This window comes from Phyllobates terribilis, unplaced genomic scaffold (genome assembly GCF_046119375.1).
Source record: "Phyllobates terribilis strain yellow unplaced genomic scaffold, ASM4611937v1 Scaffold_2__4_contigs__length_985480577, whole genome shotgun sequence".
Taxonomy (NCBI): domain Eukaryota; kingdom Metazoa; phylum Chordata; class Amphibia; order Anura; family Dendrobatidae; genus Phyllobates; species Phyllobates terribilis.
Window position 1 is genome coordinate 523,514,485 of NW_027362762.1, and position 27,810 is coordinate 523,542,294.

The window sequence follows — 27,810 nt, forward strand, 5'->3', positions numbered from 1 at the left end:
TTGCAACCTGATGGAGGTCAGTATAGATGGACTAATAGAACAAGTCCCACACACTGCTAGAAGGCCAAATATTTTTTCAGAGGTAGATGCAGATAAAAATGATTTTGAATTTGCAACCTGATGGAGGTCAGTATAGATGGACTAATAGAACAAGTCCCACACACTGCTAGAAGGCCAAATATTTTTTCAGAGCTAGATGCAGATAAAAATTATTTTTAATTTGCAACCTGATGGAGGTCAGTATAGATGGACTAATAGAACAAGTCCCACACACTGCTAGAAGGCCAAATATTTTTTCAGAGATAGATGCAGAAAAAAATTATATTCAGTTTGCAACCTGATGGAGGTCAGTATATATGGACTAATAGAACAAGTCCCACACACTGCTAGAAGTCCAAATATTTTTTCAGAGCTAGATGCAGATAAAAATTATTTTTAATTTGCAACCTGATGGAGGTCAGTATAGATGGACTAATAGAACAAGTCCCACACACTGCTAGAAGGCCAAATATTTTTTCAGAGCTAGATGCAGAAAAATATTATATTCAATTTGCAACCTGATGGAGGTCAGTATAGATGGACTAATAGAACAAGTCCCACACACAGCTAGAAGCCCAAATGTTTTTTCAGAGGTAGGTGTAGAAAAAAATTATATTCAGTTTGCAACCTGATTAAGGTCAGTATAGATGGACTAATAGAACAAGTCCCACACATTGCTAGAAGGCCAAATATTTTTTCAGAGCTAGATGCAGATAAAAATTATTTTTAATTTGCAACCTGATGGAGGTCCGTATAGATGGACTAATAGAACAACTCCACACACAGCTAAAAGCCCAAATGTTTTTTCAGAGGTAGATGCAGAAAAAAATTATATTCAGTTTGCAACCTGATGGAGGTCAGTATAGATGGACTAATAGAACAAGTCCCACACACTGCTAGAAGGCCAAATATTTTTTCAGAGATAGATGCAGATAAAAATTATTTTTAATTTGCAACCTGATGGAGGTCAGTATAGATGGACTAATAGAACAAGTCCCACACACAGCTAGAAGCCCAAATATTTTTTCAAAGGTAGATGCAGAAAAAAATTATATTCAGTTTGCAAACTGATGGAGGTCAGTATAGATGGACTAATAGAACAAGGCCCACACACTGCTAGAAGGTCAAATATTTTTTCAGAGCTAGATACAGATAAAAATTATTTTGAATTTGCAACCTGATGGAGGTCAGTATAGATGGACTAATGGAACAAGTCCCACACACAGCTAGAAGCCCAAATATTTTTTCAGAGGTAGATGCAGAAAAAAATTATATTCAGTTTGCAACCTGATGGAGGTCAGTATAGATGGACTAATAGAACAAGTCCCACACACTGCTAGAAGGCCAAATATTTTTTCAGAGCTAGATGCAGATAAAAATTATTTTTAATTTGCAACCTGATGGAGGTCCGTATAGATGGACTAATAGAACAAGTCCTACACACAGCAAGAAGCCCAAATATTTTTTCAGAGGTAGATGCAGAAAAAAATTATATTCAGTTTGCAGCCTGATGGAGGTCAGTATAGATGGACTAATAGAACAAGTCCCACACACTGCTAGAAGGCCAAATATTTTTTCAGAGCTAGATGCAGATAAAAATTATTTTTAATTTGCAACCTGATGGAGGTCAGTATAGATGGACTAATAGAACAAGTCCCACACACTGCTAGAAGGCCAAATATTTTTTCAAAGCTAGATGCAGATAAAAATTATTTTTAATTTGCAGCCTGATGGAGGTCAGTATAGATGAACTAATAGAACAAGTCCCACACACTGCTAGAAGGCCAAATATTTTTTCAGTGCTAGATGCAGATAAAAATTATTTTTAATTTGCAACCTGATGGAGGTCAGTATAGATGGACTAATAGAACAAGTCCCACACACTGCTAGAAGGCCAAATATTTTTTCAGACCTAGATGCAGAAAAAAATTATATTCAATTTGCAACCTGATGGAGGTCAGTATAGATGGACTAATAGAACAAGTCCCACACACAGCTAGAAGCCCATATATTTTTTCAGAGGTAGATGCAGAAAAAAATTATTTTCAGTTTGCAACCTGATGGAGGTCAGTATAGATGGACTAATAGAACAAGTCCCACCCACTGCTAGAAGGCCAAATATTTTTTCAGAGCTAGATGCAGATAAAAATTATTTTTAATTTGCAACCTGATGGAGGTTAGTATAGATGGACTAAGAGAATAAGTCCCACACACTGCTAGAAGGCCAAATATTTTTTCAGAGCTAGATGCAGATAAAAATTATAATCAGTTTGCAACCTGATGGAGGTCAGTATAGATGGACTAATAGAACAAGTCCCACACACTGCTAGAAGGCCAAATATTTTTTCAGAGCTAGATGCAGATAAAAATTATTTTTAATTTGCAACCTGATGGAGGTCAGTATAGATGGATTAATAGAACAAGTCCCACACACAGCTAAAAGCCCAAATATTTTTTCAGAGGTGGATGCAGAAAAAAATTATATTCAGTTTGCAACCTGATGGAGGTCAGTATAGATGGACTAATAGAACAAGTCCCACACACAGCTAGAAGGCCAAATATTTTTTCAGAGCTAGATGCAGATAAAAATTATTTTTAATTTGCAACCTGATGGAGGTCAGTATAGATGGACTAATAGAACAAGTCCCACACACAGCTAGAAGCCCAAATATTTTTTCAGAGGTAGATGCAGAAAAAAATTATATTCAGTTTGCAACCTGATGGAGGTCAGTATAGATGGACTAATAGAACAAGTCCCACACACTGCTAGAAGGCCAAATATTTTTTCAGAGCTAGATGCAGATAAAAATTATTTTTAATTTGCAAACTGATGGAGGTCAGTATAGATGGACTAATAGAACAAGTCCCACACACAGCTAGAAGGCCAAATATTTTTTCAGAGGTAGATGCAGAAAAAAATTATATTCAGTTTGCAACCTGATGGAGGTCAGTATAGATGGACTAATAGAACAAGTCCCACACACAGCTAGAATCCCAAATATTTTTTCAGAGCTAGATGCAGAAAAATATTATATTCAATTTACAACCTGATGGAGGTCAGTATAGATGGACTAATAGAACACGTCCCACACACTGCTAGAAGGCCAAATATTTTTTCAGAGCTAGATGCAGAAAAAAATTATATTCAATTTGCAACCTGATGGAGGTCAGTATAGATGGACTAATAGAACAAGTCCCACAAACAGCTAGAAGCCAAAATATTTTTTCAGAGGTAGATGCAGAAAAAAATTATATTCAGTTTGCAACCTGATGGAGGTCAGTATAGATGGACTAATAGAACAAGTCCCACACACTGCTAGAAGGCCAAATATTTTTTCAGAGGTAGATGCAGATAAAAATGATTTCGAATTTGCAACCTGATGGAGGTCAGTATAGATGGACTAATAGAACAAGTCCCACACACTGCTAGAAGGCCAAATATTTTTTCAGAGCTAGATGCAGATAAAAATTATTTTGAATTTGCAACCAGATGGAGGTCAGTATAGATGGACTAATAGAACAAGTCCCACACACTGATAGAAGGCCAAATATTTTTTCAGAGCTAGATGCAGATAAAAATTATTTTGAATTTGCAGCCTGATGGAGGTCAGTATAGATGGACTAATTGAACAAGTCCCACACACTTGTAGGAGGCCAAATATTTTTTCAGAGCTAGATGCAGATAAAAATTATTTTGAATTTGCAACCTGATGGAGGTCAGTATAGATGGACTAATAGAACAAGTCCCACACACAGCTAGAAGCCCAAATATTTTTTCAAAGGTAGATGCAGAAAAAAATTATATTCAGTTTGCAACCTGATGGAGGTCAGTATAGATGGACTAATAGAACAAGTCCCACACACTGCTAGAAGGCCAAATATTTTTTCAAAGGTAGATGCAGAAAAAAATTATATTCAGTTTGCAACCTGATGGAGGTCAGTATAGATGGACTAATAGAACAAGTCCCACACACTGCTAGAAGGCCAAATATTTTTTCAGAGCTAGATGCAGATAAAAATTATTTTTAATTTGCAAACTGATGGAGGTCAGTATAGATAGACTAATAGAATAAGTCTCACACACTGCTAGAAGGCCAAATATTTTTTCAGAGCTAGATGCAGATAAAAATTATTTTGAATTTGCAACCTGATGGAGGTCAGTATAGATGGACTAATAGAAGAAGTCCCACACACTGCTAGAAGGCCAAATATTTTTTCAGGGCTAGATGCAGAAAAATATTATATTCAATTTGCAACCTGATGGAGGTCAGTATAGATGGACTAATAGAACAAGTCCCACACACAGCTAGAAGCCCAAATATTTTTTCAGAGCTAGATGCAGAAAAAAAATATATTCAGTTTGCAACCTGATGGAGGTCAGTATAGATGGACTAATAGAACAAGTCCCACACACTGCTAGAAGGCCAAATATTTTTTCAGAGCTAGATGCAGATAAAAATTATTTTTAATTTGCAACTTGATGGAGGTCAGTATAGATGGACTAATAGAACAAGTCCCACACACAGCTAGAAGCCCAAATATTTTTTCAGAGGTAGGTGTAGAAAAAAATTATATTCAGTTTGCAAGCTGATGAAGATCAGTATAGATGGACTAATAGAACAAGTCCCACACACTGCTAGAAGGCCAAATATTTTTTCAGAGCTAGATGCAGATAAAAATTATTTTTAATTTGAAACCTGATGGAGGTCCGTATAGATGGACTAATAGAACAAGTCCCACACACTGCTAGAAGCCCAAATATTTTTTCAGAGGTAGATGCAGAAAAAAATTATATTCTGTTTGCAAGCTGATGGAGGTCAGTATAGATGGACTAATAGAACAAGTCCCACACACTGCTAGAAGGCCAAATATTTTTTCAGAGCTAGATGCAGATAAAAATTATTTTGAATTTGCAGCCTGATGGAGGTCAGTATAGATGGACTAATAGAACAAGTCCCACACACTTGCAGAAGGCCAAATATTTTTTCAGAGCTAGATGCAGATAAAAATTATTTTGAATTTGCAACCTGATGGAGGTCAGTATAGATGGACTAATAGAACAAGTCCCACACACAGCTAGAAGCCCAAATATTTTTTCAAAGGTAGATGCAGAAAAAAATTATATTCAGTTTGCAACCTGATGGAGGTCAGTATAGATGGACTAATAGAACAAGTCCCACACACTGCTAGAAGGCCAAATATTTTTTCAGAGCTAGATGCAGATAAAAATTATTTTGAATTTGCAACCTGATGGATGTCAGTATAGATGGACTAATAGAACAAGTCCCACACACAGCTAGAAGTCCAAATATTTTTTCAGAGCTAGATGCAGAAAAATATTATATTCAGTTTACAACCTGATGGAGGTCTGTATAGTTGAACTAATAGAACAAGTCACACACACTGCTAGAAGGCAAAATATTTTTTCAGAGCTAGATGCAGAAAAAAATTATATTCAATTTGCAACCTGATGGAGGTCAGCATAGATGAACTAATAGAACAAGTCCCACAAACAGCTAGAAGCCCAAATATTTTTTCAGAGGTAGATGCAGAAAAAAATTATATTCAGTTTGCAACCTGATGGAGGTCAGTATTGATGGACTAATAGAACAAGTCCCACACACTGCTAGAAGGCCAAATATTTTTTCAGAGCTAGATGCAGATAAAAATTATTTTTAATTTGCAACCTGATGGAGGTCAGTATAGATGGAGTAATAGAACAAGTCCCACACACTGCTAGAAGGCCAAATATTTTTTCAGAGCTAGATGCAGAAAAATATTATATTCAATTTGCAACCTGATGGAGGTCAGTATAGATGGACTAATAGAACAAGTCCCACACACAGCTAGAAGCCCAAATATTTTTTCAGAGCTAGATGCAGAAAAAAAATATATTCAGTTTGCAACCTGATGGAGGTCAGTATAGATGGACTAATAGAACAAGTCCCACACACTGCTAGAAGGCCAAATATTTTTTCAGAGCTAGATGCAGATAAAAATTATTTTTAATTTGCAACCTGATGGATGTCAGTATAGATGGACTAATAGAACAAGTCCCACACACAGCTAGAAGCCCAAATATTTTTTCAGAGGTAGGTGTAGAAAAAAATTATATTCAGTTTGCAACCTGATGAAGATCAGTATAGATGGACTAATAGAACAAGTCCCACACACTGCTAGAAGGCCAAATATTTTTTCAGAGCTTGATGCAGATAAAAATTATTTTTAATTTGCAACCTGATGGAGGTCCGCATAGATGGACTAATAGAACAAGTCCCACACACTGCTAGAAGCCCAAATATTTTTTCAGAGGTAGATGCAGAAAAAAATTATATTCTGTTTGCAAGCTGATGGAGGTCAGTATAGATGGACTAATAGAACAAGTCTCACACACTGCTAGAAGGCCAAATATTTTTTCAGAGCTAGATGCAGATAAAAATTATTTTGAATTTGCAACCTGATGGAGGTCAGTATAGATGGACTAATAGAACAAGTCCCACACACAGCTAGAAGGCCAAATATTTTTTCAGAGGTAGATGCAGAAAAAAATTATATTCAGTTTGCAACCTGATGGAGGTCAGTATAGATGGACTAATAGAACAAGTCCCACACACAGCTAGAAGTCCAAATATTTTTTCAGAGCTAGATGCAGAAAAATATTATATTCAGTTTACAACCTGATGGAGGTCAGCATAGTTGAACTAATAGAACAAGTCCCACACACTGCTAGAAGGCCAAATATTTTTTCAGAGCTAGATGCAGAAAAAAATTATATTCAATTTGCAACCTGATGGAGGTCAGTATAGATGGACTAATAGAACAAGTCCCACAAACAGCTAGAAGCCCAAATATTTTTTCAGAGGTAGACGCAGAAAAAAATTATATTCAGTTTGCAACCTGATGGAGGTCAGTATAGATGGACCAATAGAACAAGTCCCACACACTGCTAGAAGGCCAAATATTTTTTCAGTGCTAGATGCAGATAAAAATTATTTTTAATTTGCAACCTGATGGAGGTCAGTATAGATGGACTAATAGAACAAGTCCCACACACTGCTTGAAGGCCAAATATTTTTTCAGAGCTAGATGCAGAAAAATATTATATTCAATTTGCAACCTGATGGAGGTCAGTATAGATGGACTAATAGAACAAGTCCCACACACTGCTAGAAGGCCAAATATTTTTTCAGAGCTAGATGCAGATAAAAATTATTTTTAATTTGCAACCTGATGGAGGTCAGTATAGATGGACTAATAGAACAAGTCCCACACACAGCTAGAAGCCCAAATATTTTTTCAAAGGTAGATGCAGAAAAAAATTATACTCAGTTTGCAACCTGATGGAGGTCAGTATAGATGGACTAATAGAACAAGTCCCACACACTGCTAGAAGGTCAAATATTTTTTCAGAGCTAGATACAGATAAAAATTATTTTGAATTTGCAACCTGATGGAGGTCAGTATAGATGGACTAATGGAACAAGTCCCACACACAGCTAGAAGCCCAAATATTTTTTCAGAGGTAGATGCAGATAAAAATTATTTTGAATTTGCAACCTGATGGAGGTCAGTATAGATGGACTAATAGAACAAGTCCCACACACTGCTAGAAGGCCAAATATTTTTTCAGAGCTAGATGCAGATAAAAATTATTTTTAATTTGCAACCTGATGGAGGTCAGTATAGATGGACTAATAGAACAAGTCCCACACACAGCTAGAAGCCCAAATATTTTTTCAAAGGTAGATGCAGAAAAAAATTATACTCAGTTTGCAACCTGATGGAGGTCAGTATAGATGGACTAATAGAACAAGTCCCACACACTGCTAGAAGGTCAAATATTTTTTCAGATCTAGATACAGATAAAAATTATTTTGAATTTGCAACCTGATGGAGGTCAGTATAGATGGACTAATGGAACAAGTCCCACACACAGCTAGAAGCCCAAATATTTTTTCAGAGGTAGATGCAGATAAAAATTATTTTGAATTTGCAACCTGATGGAGGTCAGTATAGATGGACTAATAGAACAAGTCCCACACACTGCTAGAAGGCCAAATATTTTTTCAGAGCTAGATGCAGATAAAAATTATTTTGAATTTGCAACCTGATGGAGGTCAGTATAGATGGACTAATAGAACAAGTCCCACACACATGTAGAAGGCCAAATATTTTTTCAGAGCTAGATGCAGATAAAAATTATATTCAGTTTGCAACCTGATGGAGGTCAGTATAGATGGACTAATAGAACAAGTCCCACACACTGCTAGAAGGCCAAATATTTTTTTAGAGCTAGGTGCAGATAAAAATTATTTTTAATTTGCAACCTGATGGAGGTCAGTATAAATGGACTAATAGAACAAGTCCCACACACAGCTAAAAGCCCAAATATTTTTTCAGAGGTAGATGCAGAAAAAAATTATATTCAGTTTGCAACCTGATGGAGGTCAGTATAGATGGACTAATAGAACAAGTCCCACACACTGCTAGAAGGCCAAATATTTTTTCAGAGCTAGATACAGATAAAAATTATTTTGAATTTGCAACCTGATGGAGGTCAGTATAGATGGACTAATGGAACAAGTCCCACACACAGCTAGAAGCCCAAATATTTTTTCAGAGGCAGATGCAGAAAAAAATTATATTCTGTTTGCAACCTGATGGAGGTCAGTATACATGAACTAATAGAACAAGTCCCACACACTGCTAGAAGGCCAAATATTTTTTCAGAGCTAGATGCAGATAAAAATTATTTTTAATATGCAACCTGATGGAGGTCAGTATAGATGGACTAATAGAACAAGTCCCACACACTGCTAGAAGGCCAAATATTTTTTCAGAGCTAGATGCAGATAAAAATTATTTTGAATTTGCAACCTGATGGAGGTCAGTATAGATGGACTAATAGAACAAGTCCCACACACTGCTAGAAGGCCAAATATTTTTTCAGAGCTAGATGCAGATAAAAATTATTTTGAATTTGCAACCTGATGGAGGTCAATATAGATGGACTAATAGAACAAGTCCCACACACAGCTAGAAGCCCAAATATTTTTTCAAAGGTAGATGCAGAAAAAAATTATATTCAGTTTGCATCCTGATGGAGGTCAGTATAGATGGACTAATAGAACAAGTCCCACACACTGCTAGAAGGCCAAATATTTTTTCAGAGCTAGATGCAGATAAAAATTATTTTTAATTTGCAAACTGATGGAGGTCAGTATAGATAGACTAATAGAATAAGTCTCACACACTGCTAGAAGGCCAAATATTTTTTCAGAGGTAGATGCAGAAAAAAATTATATTCAGCTTGCAACCTGATGGAGGTCAGTATAGATGGACTAATAGAACAAGTCCCACACACAGCTAGAATCCCAAATATTTTTTCAGAGCTAGATGCAGAAAAATATTATATTCAATTTATAACCTGATGGAGGTCAGTATAGATGGACTAATAGAACAAGTCCCACACACTGCTAGAAGGCCAAATATTTTTTCAGAGCTAGATGCAGAAAAAAATTATACTCAATTTGCAACCTGATGGAGGTCAGTATAGATGGACTAATAGAACAAGTCCCACAAACAGCTAGAAGCCCAAATATTTTTTCAGAGGTAGATGCAGAAAAAAATTATATTCAATTTGCAACCTGATGGAGGTCAGTATAGATGGACTAATAGAACAAGTCCCACACACTGCTAGAAGGCCAAATATTTTTTCAGAGGTAGATGCAGAAAAATATTATATTCAATTTGCAACCTGATGGAGGTCAGTATAGATGGAATAATAGAACAAGTCCCACACACTGCTTGAAGGCCAAATATTTTTTCAGAGCTAGATGCAGATAAAATTTATTTTTAATTTGCAACCTGATGGAGGTCAGTATAGATGGACTATTAGAACAAGTCCCAAACACAGCTAGAAGCCCAAATATTTTTTCAGAGGTAGATGCAGAAAAAAATTATATTCAGTTTGCAACCTGATGGAGGTCAGTATAGATGGACCAATAGAACAAGTCCCACACACTGCTAGAAGGCCAAATATTTTTTCAGTGCTAGATGCAGATAAAAATTATTTTTAATTTGCAACCTGATGGAGGTCAGTATAGATGGACTAATAGAACAAGTCCCACACACTGCTAGAAGGCCAAATATTTTTTCAGAGCTAGATGCAGAAAAATATTATATTCAATTTGCAACCTGATGGAGGTCAGTATAGATGGACTAATAGAACAAGTCCCACACACTGCTAGAAGGCCAAATATTTTTTCAGAGCTAGATGCAGATAAAAATTATTTTTAATTTGCAACCTGATGGAGGTCAGTATAGATGGACTAATAGAACAAGTCCCACACACAGCTAGAAGCCCAAATATTTTTTCAGAGGTAGGTGTAGAAAAAAAATATATTCAGTTTGCAACCTGATGGAGGTCAGTATAGATGGACTAATAGAACAAGTCCCACACACTGCTAGAAGGCCAAATATTTTTTCAGAGCTAGATGCAGATAAAAATTATTTTTAATTTGCAACCTGATGGAGGTCCGTATAGATGGACAAATAGAACAAGTCCCACACACAGCTAGAAGCCCAAATATTTTTTCAGAGGTAGATGCAGAAAAAAATTATATTCAGTTTGCAACCTGATGGAGGTCAGTATAGATGGACTAATAGAACAAGTCCCACACACTGCTAGAAGGCCAAATATTTTTTCAGAGCTAGATGCAGAAAAAAATTATATTCAATTTGCAACCTGATGAAGGTCAGTATAGATGGACTAATAGAACAAGCCCCACACACAGCTAGAAGCCCAAATATTTTTTCAGAGGTAGATGCAGAAAAAAATTATACTCAGTTTGCAACCTGATGGAGGTCAGTATAGATGGACTAATAGAACAAGTCCCACACACTGCTAGAAGGTCAAATATTTTTTCAGAGCTAGATACAGATAAAAATTATTTTGAATTTGCAACCTGATGGAGGTCAGTATAGATGGACTAATGGAACAAGTCCCACACACAGCTAGAAGCCCAAATATTTTTTCAGAGGTAGATGCAGATAAAAATTATTTTGAATTTGCAACCTGATGGAGGTCAGTATAGATGGACTAATAGAACAAGTCCCACACACTGCTAGAAGGCCAAATATTTTTTCAGAGCTAGATGCAGATAAAAATTATTTTTAATTTGCAACCTGATGGAGGTCAGTATAGATGGACTAATAGAACAAGTCCCACACACATGTAGAAGGCCAAATATTTTTTCAGAGCTAGATGCAGATAAAAATTATTTTGAATTTGCAACCTGATGGAGGTCAGTATAGATGGACTAATAGAACAAGTCCCACACACAGCTAGAAGCCCAAATATTTTTTCAAAGGTAGATGCAGAAAAAAATTATATTCAGTTTGCAACCTAATGGAGGTCAGTATAGATGGACTAATAGAACAAGTCCCACACACTGCTAGAAGGCCAAATATTTTTTCAGAGCTAGATGCAGATAAAAAATATTTTTAATTTGCAAACTGATGGAGGTCAGTATAGATAGACTAATAGAATAAGTCTCACACACTGCTAGAAGGCCAAATATTTTTTCAGAGCTAGATGCAGATAAAAATTATTTTGAATTTGCAACCTGATGGAGGTCAGTATAGATGGACTAATAGAACAAGTCCCACACACAGCTAGAAGGCCAAATATTTTTTCAGAGGTAGATGCAGAAAAAAATTATATTCAGTTTGCAACCTGATGGAGGTCAGTATAGATTGACTAATAGAACAAGTCCCACACACTGCTAGAAGGCCAAATATTTTTTCAGAGCTAGATGCAGAAAAAAATTATATTCAATTTGCAACCTGATGGAGGTCAGTATAGATGGACTAATAGAACAAGTCCCACAAACAGCTAGAAGCCCAAATATTTTTTCAGAGGTAGATGCAGAAAAAAATTATATTCAGTTTGCAACCTGATGGAGGTCAGTATAGATGGACTAATAGAACAAGTCCCACACACTGCTAGAAGGCCAAATATTTTTTCAGAGGTAGATGCAGAAAAATATTATATTCAATTTGCAACCTGATGGAGGTCAGTATAGATGGACTAAAAGAACAAGTCCCACACACAGCTAGAAGCCCAAATATTTTTTCAGAGGTAGATACAGAAAAAATTTATATTCAGTTTGCAACCTGATGGAGGTCAGTATAGATGGACTAATAGAACAAGTCCCACACACTGCTTGAAGGCCAAATATTTTTTCAGAGCTAGATGCAGATAAAATTTATTTTTAATTTGCAACCTGATGGAGGTCAGTATAGATGGACTATTAGAACAAGTCTCAAACACAGCTAGAAGCCCAAATATTTTTTCAGAGGTAGATGCAGAAAAAAATTATATTCAGTTTGCAACCTGATGGAGGTCAGTATAGATGGACTAATAGAACAAGTCCCACACACTGCTAGAAGGCCAAATACTTTTTCAGAGCTAGATGCAGATAAAAATTATTTTTAATTTGCAACCTGATGGAGGTCAGTATAGATGGACTAATAGAACAAGTCCCACACACTGCTAGAAGGCCAAATATTTTTTCATAGCTAGATGCAGATAAAAATTATTTTGAATTTGCAACCTGATGGAGGTCAGTATAGATGGACTAATAGAACAAGTCCCACACACAGCTAGAAGCCCAAATATTTTTTCAAAGGTAGATGCAGAAAAAAATTATATTCAGTTTGCAACCTGATGGATGTCAGTATAGATGGTCTAATAGAACAAGTCCCACACACTGCTAGAAGGCCAAATATTTTTTCAGAGCTAGATGCAGATAAAAATTATTTTTAATTTGCAACCTGATGGAGGTCAGTATAGATGGACTAATAGAACAAGTCCCACACAATGCTAGAAGCCCAAATATTTTTTCAGAGGTAGATGCAGAAAAATTTATATTCAGTTTGCAACCTGATGGAGGTCAGTATAGATGGACTAATAGAACAAGTCCCACACACTGCTAGAAGGCCAAATATTTTTTCAGAGCTAGAAGCAGATAAAAATTATTTTTAATTTGCAACCTGATGGAGGTCAGTATAGATGGACTAATAGAACAAGTCCCACACACTGCTAGAAGGCCAAATATTTTTTCAGAGGTAGATGCAGATAAAAATTATTTTGAATTTGCAACCTGATGGAGGTCAGTCTAGATGGACTAATAGAACAAGTCCCACACACTGATAGAAGGCCAAATATTTTTTCAGAGCTAGATGCAGATAAAAATTATTTTTAATTTGCAACCTGATGGAGGTCAGTATAGATGGACTAATAGAACAAGTCCCACACACAGCTAGAAGCCCAAATATTTTTTCAAAGGTAGATGCAGAAAAAAATTATATTCAGTTTGCAACCTGATGGAGGTCAGTATAGATGGACTAATAGAACAAGTCCCACACACTGCTAGAAGGCCAAATATTTTTTCAGAGATAGATACAGATAAAAATTATTTTGAATTTGCAACCTGATGGAGGTCAGTATAGATGGACTAATAGAACAAGTCCCACACACAGCTAGAAGCCCAAATATTTTTTCAAAGGTAGATGCAGAAAAAAATTATATTCAGTTTGCAACCTGATGGAGGTCAGTATAGATGGACTAATAGAACAAGTCCCACACACTGCTAGAAGGCCAAATATTTTTTCAGAGCTAGATGCAGATAAAAATTATTTTTAATTTGCAAACTGATGGAGGTCAGTATAGATAGACTAATAGAATAAATCTCACACACTGCTAGAAGGCCAAATATTTTTTCAGAGCTAGATGCAGAAAAAAATTATATTCAATTTGCAACCTGATGGAGGTCAGTATAGATGGACTAATAGAACAAGCCCCACACACAGCTAGAAGCCCAAATATTTTTCAGAGGTAGATGGAGAAAAAAATTATATTCAGTTTGCAACCTGATGGAGGTCAGTATATATGGACTAATAGAACAAGTCCCACACACTGCTAGAAGGCCAAATATTTTTTCAGAGCTAAATGCAGATAAAAATTATTTTTAATTTGCAACCTGATGGAGGTCAGTATAGATGGACTAATAGAATAAGTCCCACACACTGCTAGAAGGCCAAATATTTTTTTAGAGCTAGATGCAGATAAAAATTATATTCAGTTTGCAACCTGGTGGAGGTCAGTATAGATGGACTAATAGAACAAGTCCCACACACTGCTAGAAGGCCAAATATTTTTTCAGAGCTAGATGCAGAAAAATATTATATTCAATTTGCAACCTGATGGAGGTCAGTATAGATGGACTAATAGAACAAGTCCCACACACAGCTAGAAGCCCAAATATTTTTTCAGAGGTAGATGCAGAAAAAATTTATATTCAGTTTGCAACCTGATGGAGGTCAGTATAGATGGACTAATAGAACAAGTCCCACACACTACTTGAAGGCCAAATATTGTTTCAGAGCTAGATGCAGATAAAATTTATTTTTAATTTGCAACCTGATGGAGGTCAGTATAGATGTACTATAAGGACAAGTCCCAAACACAGCTAGAAGCCCAAATATTTTTTCAGAGGTAAATGCAGAAAAAAATTATATTCAGTTTGCAACCTGATGGAGGTCAGTATAGATGGACTAATAGAACAAGTCCCACACACTGCTAGAAGGCCAAATATTTTTTCAGAGCTAGATGCAGATGAAAATTATTTTTAATTTGCAACCTGATGGAGGTCAGTATGGATGGACTAATAGAACAAGTCCCACACACAGCTAGAAGCCCAAATATTTTTTCAGAGGTAGATGCAGAAAAATTTATATTCAGTTTGCAACCTGATGGAGGTCAGTATAGATGGACTAATAGAACAAGTCCCACACACTGTTAGAAGGCCAAATATTTTTTCAGAGCTAGAAGCAGATAAAAATTATTTTTAATTTGCAACCTGATGGAGGTCAGTATAGATGGACTAATAGAACAAGTCCCACACACTGATAGAAGGCCAAATATTTTTTCAGAGGTAGATGCAGATAAAAATGATTTTGAATTTGCAACCTGATGGAGGTCAGTATAGATGGACTAATAGAACAAGTCCCACACACTGCTAGAAGGCCAAATATTTTTCAGAGCTAGATGCAGATAAAAATTATTTTTAATTTGCAACCTGATGGAGGTCAGTATAGATGGACTAATAGAACAAGTCCCACACACTGCTAGAAGGCCAAATATTTTTTCAGAGGTAGATGCAGAAATAAATTATATTCAGTTTGCAACCTGATGGAGGTCAGTATATATGGACTAATAGAACAAGTCCCACACACTGCTAGAAGGCCAAATATTTTTTCAGCGCTAGATGCAGATAAAAATTATTTTTAATTTGCAACCTGATGGAGGTCAGTATAGATGGACTAATAGAATAAGTCCCACACACTGCTACAAGGCCAAATATTTTTTCAGAGCTAGATGCAGATAAAAATTATATTCAGTTTGCAACCTGATGGAGGTCAGTATAGATGGACTAATAGAACAAGTCCCACACACTGCTAGAAGGCCAAATATTTTTTCAGAGCTAGATGCAGAAAAATATTATATTCAATTTGCAACCTGTTGGAGGTCAGTATAGATGGACTAATAGAACAAGTCCCACACACAGCTAGAAGCCCAAATATTTTTTCAGAGCTAGATGCAGAAAAAAAATATATTCAGTTTGCAACCTGATGGAGGTCAGTATAGATGGACTAATAGAACAAGTCCCACACACTGCTAGAAGGCCAAATATTTTTTCAGAGCTAGATGCAGATAAAAATTATTTTTAATTTGCAACCTGATGGAGGTCAGTATAGATGGACTAATAGAACAAGTCCCACACACAGCTAGAAGCCCAAATATTTTTTCAAAAGTAGGTGCAGAAAAAAATTATATTCAGTTTGCAACCTGATGGAGGTCAGTATAGATGGTCTAATAGAACAAGTCCCACACACTGCTATAAGGCCAAATATTTTTTCAGAGCTAGATGCAGATAAAAATTATTTTTAATTTGCCACTTGATGGAGGTCAGTATAGATGGACTAATAGAACAAGTCCCACACACAGCTAGAAGCCCAAATATTTTTTCAGAGGTAGATGCAGAAAAAAATTATATTCAGTTTGCAACCTGATGGAGGTCAGTATATATGGACTAATAGAACAAGTCCCACACACTGCTAGAAGGCCAAATATTTTTTCAGAGCTAGATGCAGATAAAAATTATTTTTAATTTGCAACCTGATGGAGGTCAGTATAGATGGACTAATAGAACAAGTCCCACACACAGCTAGAAGCCCAAATATTTTTTCAGAGGTAGATGCAGAAAAAATTATATTCAGTTTGCAACCTGATGGAGGTCAGTATAGATGGACTAATAGAACAAGTCCCACACACTGCTAGAAGGCCAAATATTTTTTCAGAGCTAGAAGCAGATAAAAATAATTTTTAATTTGCAACCTGATGGAGGTCAGTATAGATGGACTAATAGAACAAGTCCCACACACTGCTAGAAGGCCAAATATTTTTTCAGAGGTAAATGCAGATAAAAATTATTTTGAATTTGCAACCTGATGGAGGTCAATATAGATGGACTAATAGAACAAGTCCCACACACTGCTAGAAGGCCAAATATTTTTTCAGAGCTAGATGCAGATAAAAATTATTTTTAATTTGCAACCTGATGGAGGTCAGTATAGATGGACTAATAGAACAAGTCCCACACACTGCTAGAAGGCCAAATATTTTTTCAGAGCTAGATGCAGATAAAAATTATTTTTAATTCGCAACCTGATGAAGGTCAGTATAGATGGACTAATAGAACAAGTCCCACACACTGCTAGAAGGCCAAATATTTTTTCAGAGCTAGATGCAGAAAAAAATTATATTCAATTTGCAACCTGATGGAGGTCAGTATAGATGGACTAATAGAACAAGCCCCACACACAGCTAGAAGCCCAAATATTTTTTCAGAGGTAGATGCAGAAAAAAATTATATTCAGTTTGCAACCTGATGGAGGTCAGTATATATGGACTAATAGAACAAGTCCCACACACTGCTAGAAGGCCAAATATTTTTTCAGAGCTAAATGCAGATAAAAATTATTTTTAATTTGCAACCTGATGGAGGTCAGTATAGATGGACTAATAGAACAAGTCCCACACACAGCTAGAAGCCCAAATATTTTTTCAGAGGTAGATGCAGAAAAAAAATATATTCAGTTTGCATCCTGATGGAGGTCAGTATAGATGGACTAATAGAACAAGTCCCACACACTGCTAGAAGGCCAAATATTTTTTCAGAGCTAGATGCAGATAAAAATTATTTTGAATTTGCAACCTGATGGAGGTCAGTATAGATGGACTAATAGAACAAGTCCCACACACAGCTAGAAGCCCAAATATTTTTTCAAAGGTAGATGCAGAAAAAAATTATATTCAGTTTGCAACCTGATGGAGGTCAGTATAGATGGTCTAATAGAACAAGTCCCACACACTGCTAGAAGGCCAAATATTTTTTCAGAGCTAGATGCAGATAAAAATTATTTTTAATTTGCAACCTGATGGAGGTCAGTATAGATGGACTAATAGAACAAGTCCCACACAATGCTGGAAGCCCAAATATTTTTTCAGAGGTAGATGCAGAAAAATTTATATTCAGTTTGCAACCTGATGGAGGTCAGTATAGATGGACTAATAGAACAAGTCCCACACACTGCTAGAAGGCCAAATATTTTTTCAGAGCTAGAAGCAGATAAAAATTATTTTTAATTTGCAACCTGATGGAGGTCAGTATAGATGGACTAATAGAACAAGTCCCACACACTGCTAGAAGGCCAAATATTTTTTCAGAGTTAGATGCAGATAAAAATGATTTTGAATTTGCAACCTGATGGAGGTCAGTCTAGATGGACTAATAGAACAAGTCCCACACACTGATAGAAGGCCAAATATTTTTTCAGAGCTAGATGCAGATAAAAATTATTTTTAATTTGCAACCTGATGGAGGTCAGTATAGATGGACTAATAGAACAAGTCCCACACACAGCTAGAAGCCCAAATATTTTTTCAAAGGTAGATGCAGAAAAAAATTATATTCTGTTTGCAACCTGATGGAGGTCAGTATAGATGGACTAATAGAACAAGTCCCACACACTGCTAGAAGGCCAAATATTTTTTCAGAGATAGATACAGATAAAATTTATTTTGAATTTGCAACCTGATGGAGGTCAGTATAGATGGACTAATAGAACAAGTCCCACACACAGCTAGAAGGCCAAATATTTTTTCAAAGGTAGATGCAGAAAAAAATTATATTCAGTTTGCAACCTGATGGAGGTCAGTATAGATGGACTAATAGAACAAGTCCCACACACTGCTAGAAGGCCAAATATTTTTTCAGAGCTAGATGCAGATAAAAATTATTTTTAATTTGCAAACTGATGGAGGTCAGTATAGATGGACTAATAGAACAAGTCCCACACACTGCTAGAAGGCCAAATATTTTTTCAGAGCTAGATGCAGAAAAAAATTATATTCAATTTGCAACCTGATGGAGGTCAGTATAGATGGACTAATAGAACAAGTCCCACAAACAGCTAGAAGCCCAAATATTTTTTCAGAGGTAGATACAGAAAAAAATTATATTCAGTTTGCAACCTGATGGAGGTCAGTATAGATGGACTAATAGAACAAGTCCCACAAACTGCTAGAAGGCCAAATATTTTTTCAGAGGTGGATGCAGAAAAATATTATATTCAATTTGCAACCTGATGGAGGTCAGTATAGACTGACTAATAGAACAAGTCCCACACACAGCTAGAAGCCCAAATATTTTTTCAGAGGTAGATGCAGAAAAAATTTATATTCAGTTTGCAACCTGATGGAGGTCAGTATAGATGGACTAATAGAACAAGTCCCACACACTGCTTGAAGGCCAAATATTTTTTCAGAGCTAGATGCAGATAAAATTTATTTTTAATTTGCAACCTGATGGAGGTCAGTATAGATGGACTATTAGAACAAGTCCCAAACACAGCTAGAAGCCCAAATATTTTTTCAGAGGTAGATGCAGAAAAAAATTATATTCAGTTTGCAACCTGATGGAGGTCAGTATAGATGGACTAATAGAACAAGTCCCACACACTGCTAGAAGGCCAAATATTTTTTCAGAGCTAGATGCAGATAAAAATTATTTTTAATTTGCAACCTGATGGAGGTCAGTATAGATGGACTAATAGAACAAGTCCCACACACTGCTAGAAGCCCAAATATTTTTTCAGAGGTAGATGCAGAAAAATTTATATTCAGTTTGCAACCTGATGGAGGTCAGTATAGATGGACTAATAGAACAAGTCCCACACACTTCTAGAAGGCCAAATATTTTTTCAGAGCTAGATGCAGATAAAAATTATTTTGAATTTGCAACCTGATGGAGGTCAGTATAGATGGACTAATAGAACAAGTCCCACACACAGCTAGAAGCCCAAATATTTTTTCAAAGGTAGATGCAGAAAAAAATTATATTCAGTTTGCAACCTGATGGATGTCAGTATAGATGGTCTAATAGAACAAGTCCCACACACTGCTAGAAGGCCAAATATTTTTTCAGAGCTAGATGCAGATAAAAATTATTTTTAATTTGCAACCTGATGGAGGTCAGTATAGATGGACTAATAGAACAAGTCCCACACAATGCTAGAAGCCCAAATATTTTTTCAGAGGTAGATGCAGAAAAATTTATATTCAGTTTGCAACCTGATGGAGGTCAGTATAGATGGACTAATAGAACAAGTCCCACACACTGCTAGAAGGCCAAATATTTTTTCAGAGCTAGAAGCAGATAAAAATTATTTTTAATTTGCAACCTGATGGAGGTCAGTATAGATGGACTAATAGAACAAGTCCCACACACTGCTAGAAGGCCAAATATTTTTTGAGAGGTAGATGCAGATAAAAATGATTTTGAATTTGCAACCTGATGGAGGTCAGTCTAGATGGACTAATAGAACAAGTCCCACACACTGATAGAAGGCCAAATATTTTTTCAGAGCTAGATGCAGATAAAAATTATTTTTAATTTGCAACCTGATGGAGGTCAGTATAGATGGACTAATAGAACAAGTCCCACACACAGCTAGAAGCCCAAATATTTTTTCAAAGGTAGATGCAGAAAAAAATTATATTCAGTTTGCAACCTGATGGAGGTCAGTATAGATGGACTAATAGAACAAGTCCCACACACTGCTAGAAGGCCAAATATTTTTTCAGAGTTAGATACAGATAAAAATTATTTTGAATTTGCAACCTGATGGAGGTCAGTATAGATGGACTAATAGAACAAGTCCCACACACAGCTAGAAGCCCAAATATTTTTTCAAAGGTAGATGCAGAAAAAAATTATATTCAGTTTGCAACCTGATGGAGGTCAGTATAGATGGACTAATAGAACAAGTCCCACACACTGCTAGAAGGCCAAATATTTTTTCAGAGCTAGATGCAGTTAAAAATTATTTTTAATTTGCAAACTGATGGAGGTCAGTATAGATAGACTAATAGAATAAATCTCACACACTGCTAGAAGGCCAAATATTTTTTCAGAGCTAGATGCAGAAAAAAATTATATTCAATTTGCAACCTGATGGAGGTCAGTATAGATGGACTAATAGAACAAGCCCCACACACAGCTAGAAGCCCAAATATTTTTCAGAGGTAGATGGAGAAAAAAATTATATTCAGTTTGCAACCTGATGGAGGTCAGTATATATGGACTAATAGAACAAGTCCCACACACTGCTAGAAGGCCAAATATTTTTTCAGAGCTAAATGCAGATAAAAATTATTTTTAATTTGCAACCTGATGGAGGTCAGTATAGATGGACTAATAGAATAAGTCCCACACACTGCTATAAGGCCAAATATTTTTTTAGAGCTAGATGCAGATAAAAATTATATTCAGTTTGCAACCTGGTGGAGGTCAGTATAGATGGACTAATAGAACAAGTCCCACACACTGCTAGAAGGCCAAATATTTTTTCAGAGCTAGATGCAGAAAAATATTATATTCAATTTGCAACCTGATGGAGGTCAGTATAGATGGACTAATAGAACAAGTCCCACACACAGCTAGAAGCCCAAATATTTTTTCAGAGGTAGATGCAGAAAAAATTTATATTCAGTTTGCAACCTGATGGAGGTCAGTATAGGTGGACTATAAGGACAAGTCCCAAACACAGCTAGAAGCCCAAATATTTTTTCAGAGGTAAATGCAGAAAAAAATTATATTCAGTTTGCAACCTGATGGAGGTCAGTATAGATGGACTAATAGAACAAGTCCCACACACTGCTAGAAGGCCAAATATTTTTTCAGAGCTAGATGCAGATGAAAATTATTTTTAATTTGCAACCTGATGGAGGTCAGTATGGATGGACTAATAGAACAAGTCCCACACACAGCTAGAAGCCCAAATATTTTTTCAGAGGTAGATGCAGAAAAATTTATATTCAGTTTGCAACCTGATGGAGGTCAGTATAGATGGACTAATAGAACAAGTCCCACACACTGTTAGAAGGCCAAATATTTTTTCAGAGCTAGAAGCAGATAAAAATTATTTTTAATTTGCAACCTGATGGAGGTCAGTATAGATGGACTAATAGAACAAGTCCCACACACTGCTAGAAGGCCAAATATTTTTTCAGAGGTAGATGCAGATAAAAATGATTTTGAATTTGCAACCTGATGGAGGTCAGTATAGATGGACTAATAGAACAAGTCCCACACACTGCTAGAAGGCCAAATATTTTTTCAGAGCTAGATGCAGATAAAAATTATTTTTAATTTGCAACCTGATGGAGGTCAGTATAGATGGACTAATAGAACAAGTCCCACACACTGCTAGAAGGCCAAATATTTTTTCAGAGCTAGATGCAGAAAAATATTATATTCAATTTGCAACCTGTTGGAGGTCAGTATAGATGGACTAATAGAACAAGTCCCACACACAGCTAGAAGCCCAAATATTTTTTCAGAGCTAGATGCAGAAAAAAAATATATTCAGTTTGCAACCTGATGGAGGTCAGTATAGATGGACTAATAGAACAAGTCCCACACACTGCTAGAAGGCCAAATATTTTTTCAGAGCTAGATGCAGATAAAAATTATTTTTAATTTGCAACCTGATGGAGGTCAGTATAGATGGACTAATAGAACAAGTCCCACACACAGCTAGAAGCCCAAATATTTTTTCAAAAGTAGGTGCAGAAAAAAATTATATTCAGTTTGCAACCTGATGGAGGTCAGTATAGATGGTCTAATAGAACAAGTCCCACACACTGCTATAAGGCCAAATATTTTTTCAGAGCTAGATGCAGATAAAAATTATTTTTAATTTGCCACTTGATGGAGGTCAGTATAGATGGACTAATAGAACAAGTCCCACACACAGCTAGAAGCCCAAATATTTTTTCAGAGGTAGATGCAGAAAAAAATTATATTCAGTTTGCAACCTGATGGAGGTCAGTATAGATGGACTAATAGAACAAGTCCCACACACTGCTAGAAGGCCAAATATTTTTTCAGAGCTAGATGCAGATAAAAATTATTTTTAATTTGCAACCTGATGGAGGTCAGTATAGATGGACTAATAGAACAAGTCCCACACACAGCTAGAAGCCCAAATATTTTTTCAGAGGTAGATGCAGAAAAAATTATATTCAGTTTGCAACCTGATGGAGGTCAGTATAGATGGACTAATAGAACAAGTCCCACACACTGCTAGAAGGCCAAATATTTTTTCAGAGCTAGAAGCAGATAAAAATAATTTTTAATTTGCAACCTGATGGAGGTCAGTATAGATGGACTAATAGAACAAGTCCCACACACTGCTAGAAGGCCAAATATTTTTTCAGAGGTAAATGCAGATAAAAATTATTTTGAATTTGCAACCTGATGGAGGTCAATATAGATGGACTAATAGAACAAGTCCCACACACTGCTAGAAGGCCAAATATTTTTTCAGAGCTAGATGCAGATAAAAATTATTTTTAATTTGCAACCTGATGGAGGTCAGTATAGATGGACTAATAGAACAAGTCCCACACACTGCTAGAAGGCCAAATATTTTTTCAGAGCTAGATGCAGATAAAAATTATTTTTAATTCGCAACCTGATGAAGGTCAGTATAGATGGACTAATAGAACAAGTCCCACACACTGCTAGAAGGCCAAATATTTTTTCAGAGCTAGATGCAGAAAAAAATTATATTCAATTTGCAACCTGATGGAGGTCAGTATAGATGGACTAATAGAACAAGTCCCACACAATGCTAGAAGCCCAAATATTTTTTCAGAGGTAGATGCAGAAAAATTTATATTCAGTTTGCAACCTGATGGAGGTCAGTATAGATGGACTAATAGAACAAGTCCCACACACTGCTAGAAGGCCAAATATTTTTTCAGAGCTAGAAGCAGATAAAAATTATTTTTAATTTGCAACCTGATGGAGGTCAGTATAGATGGACTAATAGAACAAGTCCCACACACTGCTAGAAGGCCAAATATTTTTTCAGAGTTAGATGCAGATAAAAATGATTTTGAATTTGCAACCTGATGGAGGTCAGTCTAGATGGACTAATAGAACAAGTCCCACACACTGATAGAAGGCCAAATATTTTTTCAGAGCTAGATGCAGATAAAAATTATTTTTAATTTGCAACCTGATGGAGGTCAGTATAGATGGACTAATAGAACAAGTCCCACACACAGCTAGAAGCCCAAATATTTTTTCAAAGGTAGATGCAGAAAAAAATTATATTCAGTTTGCAACCTGATGGAGGTCAGTATAGATGGACTAATAGAACAAGTCCCACACACTGCTAGAAGGCCAAATATTTTTTCAGAGATAGATACAGATAAAAATTATTTTGAATTTGCAACCTGATGGAGGTCAGTATAGATGGACTAATAGAACAAGTCCCACACACTGCTAGAAGGCCAAATATTTTTTCAGAGCTAGATGCAGAAAAAAATTATATTCAATTTGCAACCTGATGGAGGTCAGTATAGATGGACTAATAGAACAAGTCCCACAAACAGCTAGAAGCCCAAATATTTTTTCAGAGGTAGACACAGAAAAAAATTATATTCAGTTTGCAACCTGATGGAGGTCAGTATAGATGGACTAATAGAACAAGTCCCACACACTGCTAGAAGGCCAAATATTTTTTCAGAGGTGGATGCAGAAAAATATTATATTCAATTTGCAACCTGATGGAGGTCAGTATAGATGGACTAATAGAACAAGTCCCTCACACAGCTAGAAGCCCAAATATTTTTTCAGAGGTAGATGCAGAAAAAATTTATATTCAGTTTGCAACCTGATGGAGGTCAGTATAGATGGACTAATAGAACAAGTCCCACACACTGCTTGAAGGCCAAATATTTTTTCAGAGCTAGATGCAGATAAAATTTATTTTTAATTTGCAACCTGATGGAGGTCAGTATAGATGGACTATTAGAACAAGTCCCAAACACAGCTAGAAGCCCAAATATTTTTTCAGAGGTAGATGCAGAAAAAAATTATATTCAGTTTGCAACCTGATGGAGGTCAGTATAGATGGACTAATAGAACAAGTCCCACACACTGCTAGAAGGCCAAATATTTTTTCAGAGCTAGATGCAGATAAAAATTATTTTTAATTTGCAACCTGATGGAGGTCAGTATAGATGGACTAATAGAACAAGTCCCACACACAGCTAGAAGCCCAAATATTTTTTCAGAGGTAGATGCAGAAAAATTTATATTCAGTTTGCAACCTGATGGAGGTCAGTATAGATGGACTAATAGAACAAGTCCCACACACTTCTAGAAGGCCAAATATTTTTTCAGAGCTAGATGCAGATAAAAATTATTTTTAATTCGCAACCTGATGAAGGTCAGTACAGATGGACTAATAGAACAAGTCCCACACACTGCTAGAAGGCCAAATATTTTTTCAGAGCTAGATGCAGAAAAAAATTATATTCAATTTGCAACCTGATGGAGGTCAGTATAGATGGACTAATAGAACAAGCCCCACACACAGCTAGAAGCCCAAATATTTTTTCAGAGGTAGATGCAGAAAAAAATTATATTCAGTTTGCAACCTGATGGAGGTCAGTATATATGGACTAATAGAACAAGTCCCACACACTGCTAGAAGGCCAAATATTTTTTCAGAGCTAAATGCAGATAAAAATTATTTTTAATTTGCAACCTGATGGAGGTCAGTATAGTTGGACTAATAGAACAAGTCCCACACACAGCTAGAAGCCCAAATATTTTTTCAGAGGTAGATGCAGAAAAAAAATATATTCAGTTTGCATCCTGATGGAGGTCAGTATAGATGGACTAATAGAACAAGTCCCACACACTGCTAGAAGGCCAAATATTTTTTCAGAGCTAGATGCAGATAAAAATTATTTTGAATTTGCAACCTGATGGAGATCAGTATAGATGGACTAATAGAACAAGTCCCACACACAGCTAGAAGCCCAAATATTTTTTCAAAGGTAGATGCAGAAAAAAATTATATTCAGTTTGCAACCTGATGGAGGTCAGTATAGATGGTCTAATAGATCAAGTCCCACACTCTGCTAGAAGGCCAAATATTTTTTCAGAGCTAGATGCAGATAAAAATTATTTTTAATGTGCAACCTGATGGAGGTCAGTATAGATGGACTAATAGAACAAGTCCCACACAATGCTAGAAGCCCAAATATTTTTTCAGAGGTAGATGCAGAAAAATTTATATTCAGTTTGCAACCTGATGGAGGTCAGTATAGATGGACTAATAGAACAAGTCCCACACACTGCTAGAAGGCCAAATATTTTTTCAGAGCTAGAAGCAGATAAAAATTATTTTTAATTTGCAACCTGATGGAGGTCAGTATAGATGGACTAATAGAACAAGTCCCACACACTGCTACAAGGCCAAATATTTTTTCAGAGGTAGATGCAGATAAAAATGATTTTGAATTTGCAACCTGATGGAGGTCAGTCTAGATGGACTAATAGAACAAGTCCCACACACTGATAGAAGGCCAAATATTTTTTCAGAGCTAGATGCAGATAAAAATTATTTTTAATTTGCAACCTGATGGAGGTCAGTATAGATGGACTAATAGAACAAGTCCCACACACAGCTAGAAGCCCAAATATTTTTTCAAAGGTAGATGCAGAAAAAAATTATATTCAGTTTGCAACCTGATGGAGGTCAGTATAGATGGACTAATAGAACAAGTCCCACACACTGCTAGAAGGCCAAATATTTTTTCAGAGATAGATACAGATAAAAATTATTTTGAATTTGCAACCTGATGGAGGTCAGTATAGATGGACTAATAGAACAAGTCCCACACACAGCTAGAAGCCCAAATATTTTTTCAAAGGTAGATGTAGAAAAAAATTATATTCAGTTTGCAACCTGATGGAGGTCAGTATAGATGGACTAATAGAACAAGTCCCACACACTGCTAGAAGGCCAAATATTTTTTCAGAGCTAGATGCAGATAAAAATTATTTTTAATTTGCAACCTGATGGAGGTCAGTATAGATGGACTAATAGAACAAGTCCCACACACTGCTAGAAGGCCAAATATTTTTTCAGAGGTAGATGCAGAAAAAAATTATATTCAGTTTGCAACCTGATGGAGGTCAGTATATATGGACTAATAGAACAAGTCCCACACACTGCTAGAAGGCCAAATATTTTTTCAGAGCTAGATGCAGATAAAAATTATTTTTAATTTGCAACCTGATGGAGGTCAGTATAGATGGTCTAATAGAATAAGTCCCACACACTGCTAGAAGGCCCAATATTTTTTCAGAGCTAGATGCAGATAAAAATTTTATTCAGCTTGCAACCTGATGGAGGTCAGTATAGATGGACTAATAGAACAAGTCCCACACACTGCTAGAAGGCCAAATATTTTTTCAGAGCTAGATGCAGAAAAATATTATATTCAATTTGCAACCTGTAGGAGGTCAGTATAGATGGACTAATAGAACAAGTCCCACACACAGCTAGAAGCCCAAATATTTTTTCAGAGCTAGATGCAGAAAAAAAATATATTCAGTTTGCAACCTGATGGAGGTCAGTATAGATGGACTAATAGAACAAGTCCCACACACTGCTAGAAGGCCAAATATTTTTTCAGAGCTAGATGCAGATAAAAAATTTTTTTAATTTGCAACCTGATGGAGGTCAGTATAGATGGACTAATAGAAAAAGTCCCACACACAGCTAGAAGCCCAAATATTTTTTCAGAGGTAGGTGCAGAAAAAAATTATATTCAGTTTGCAACCTGATGGAGGTCAGTATAGATGGTCTAATAGAACAAGTCCCACACACTGCTATAAGGCCATATATTTTTTCAGAGCTAGATGCAGATAAAAATTATTTTTAATTTGCCACCTGATGGAGGTCAGTATAGATGGACTAATAGAACAAGTCCCACACACAGCTAGAAGCCCAAATATTTTTTCAGAGGTAGATGCAGAAAAAAATTATATTCAGTTTGCAACCTGATGGAGGTCAATATAGATGGACTAATAGAACAAGTTCCACACACTGCTAGAAGGCCAAATATTTTTTCAGAGCTAGATGCAGATAAAATTTATTTTTAATTTGCAACCTGATGGAGGTCAGTATAGATGGACTATAAGGACAAGTCCCAAACAGAGCTAGAAGCCCAAATATTTTTTCAGAGGTAGATGCAGAAAAAAATTATAT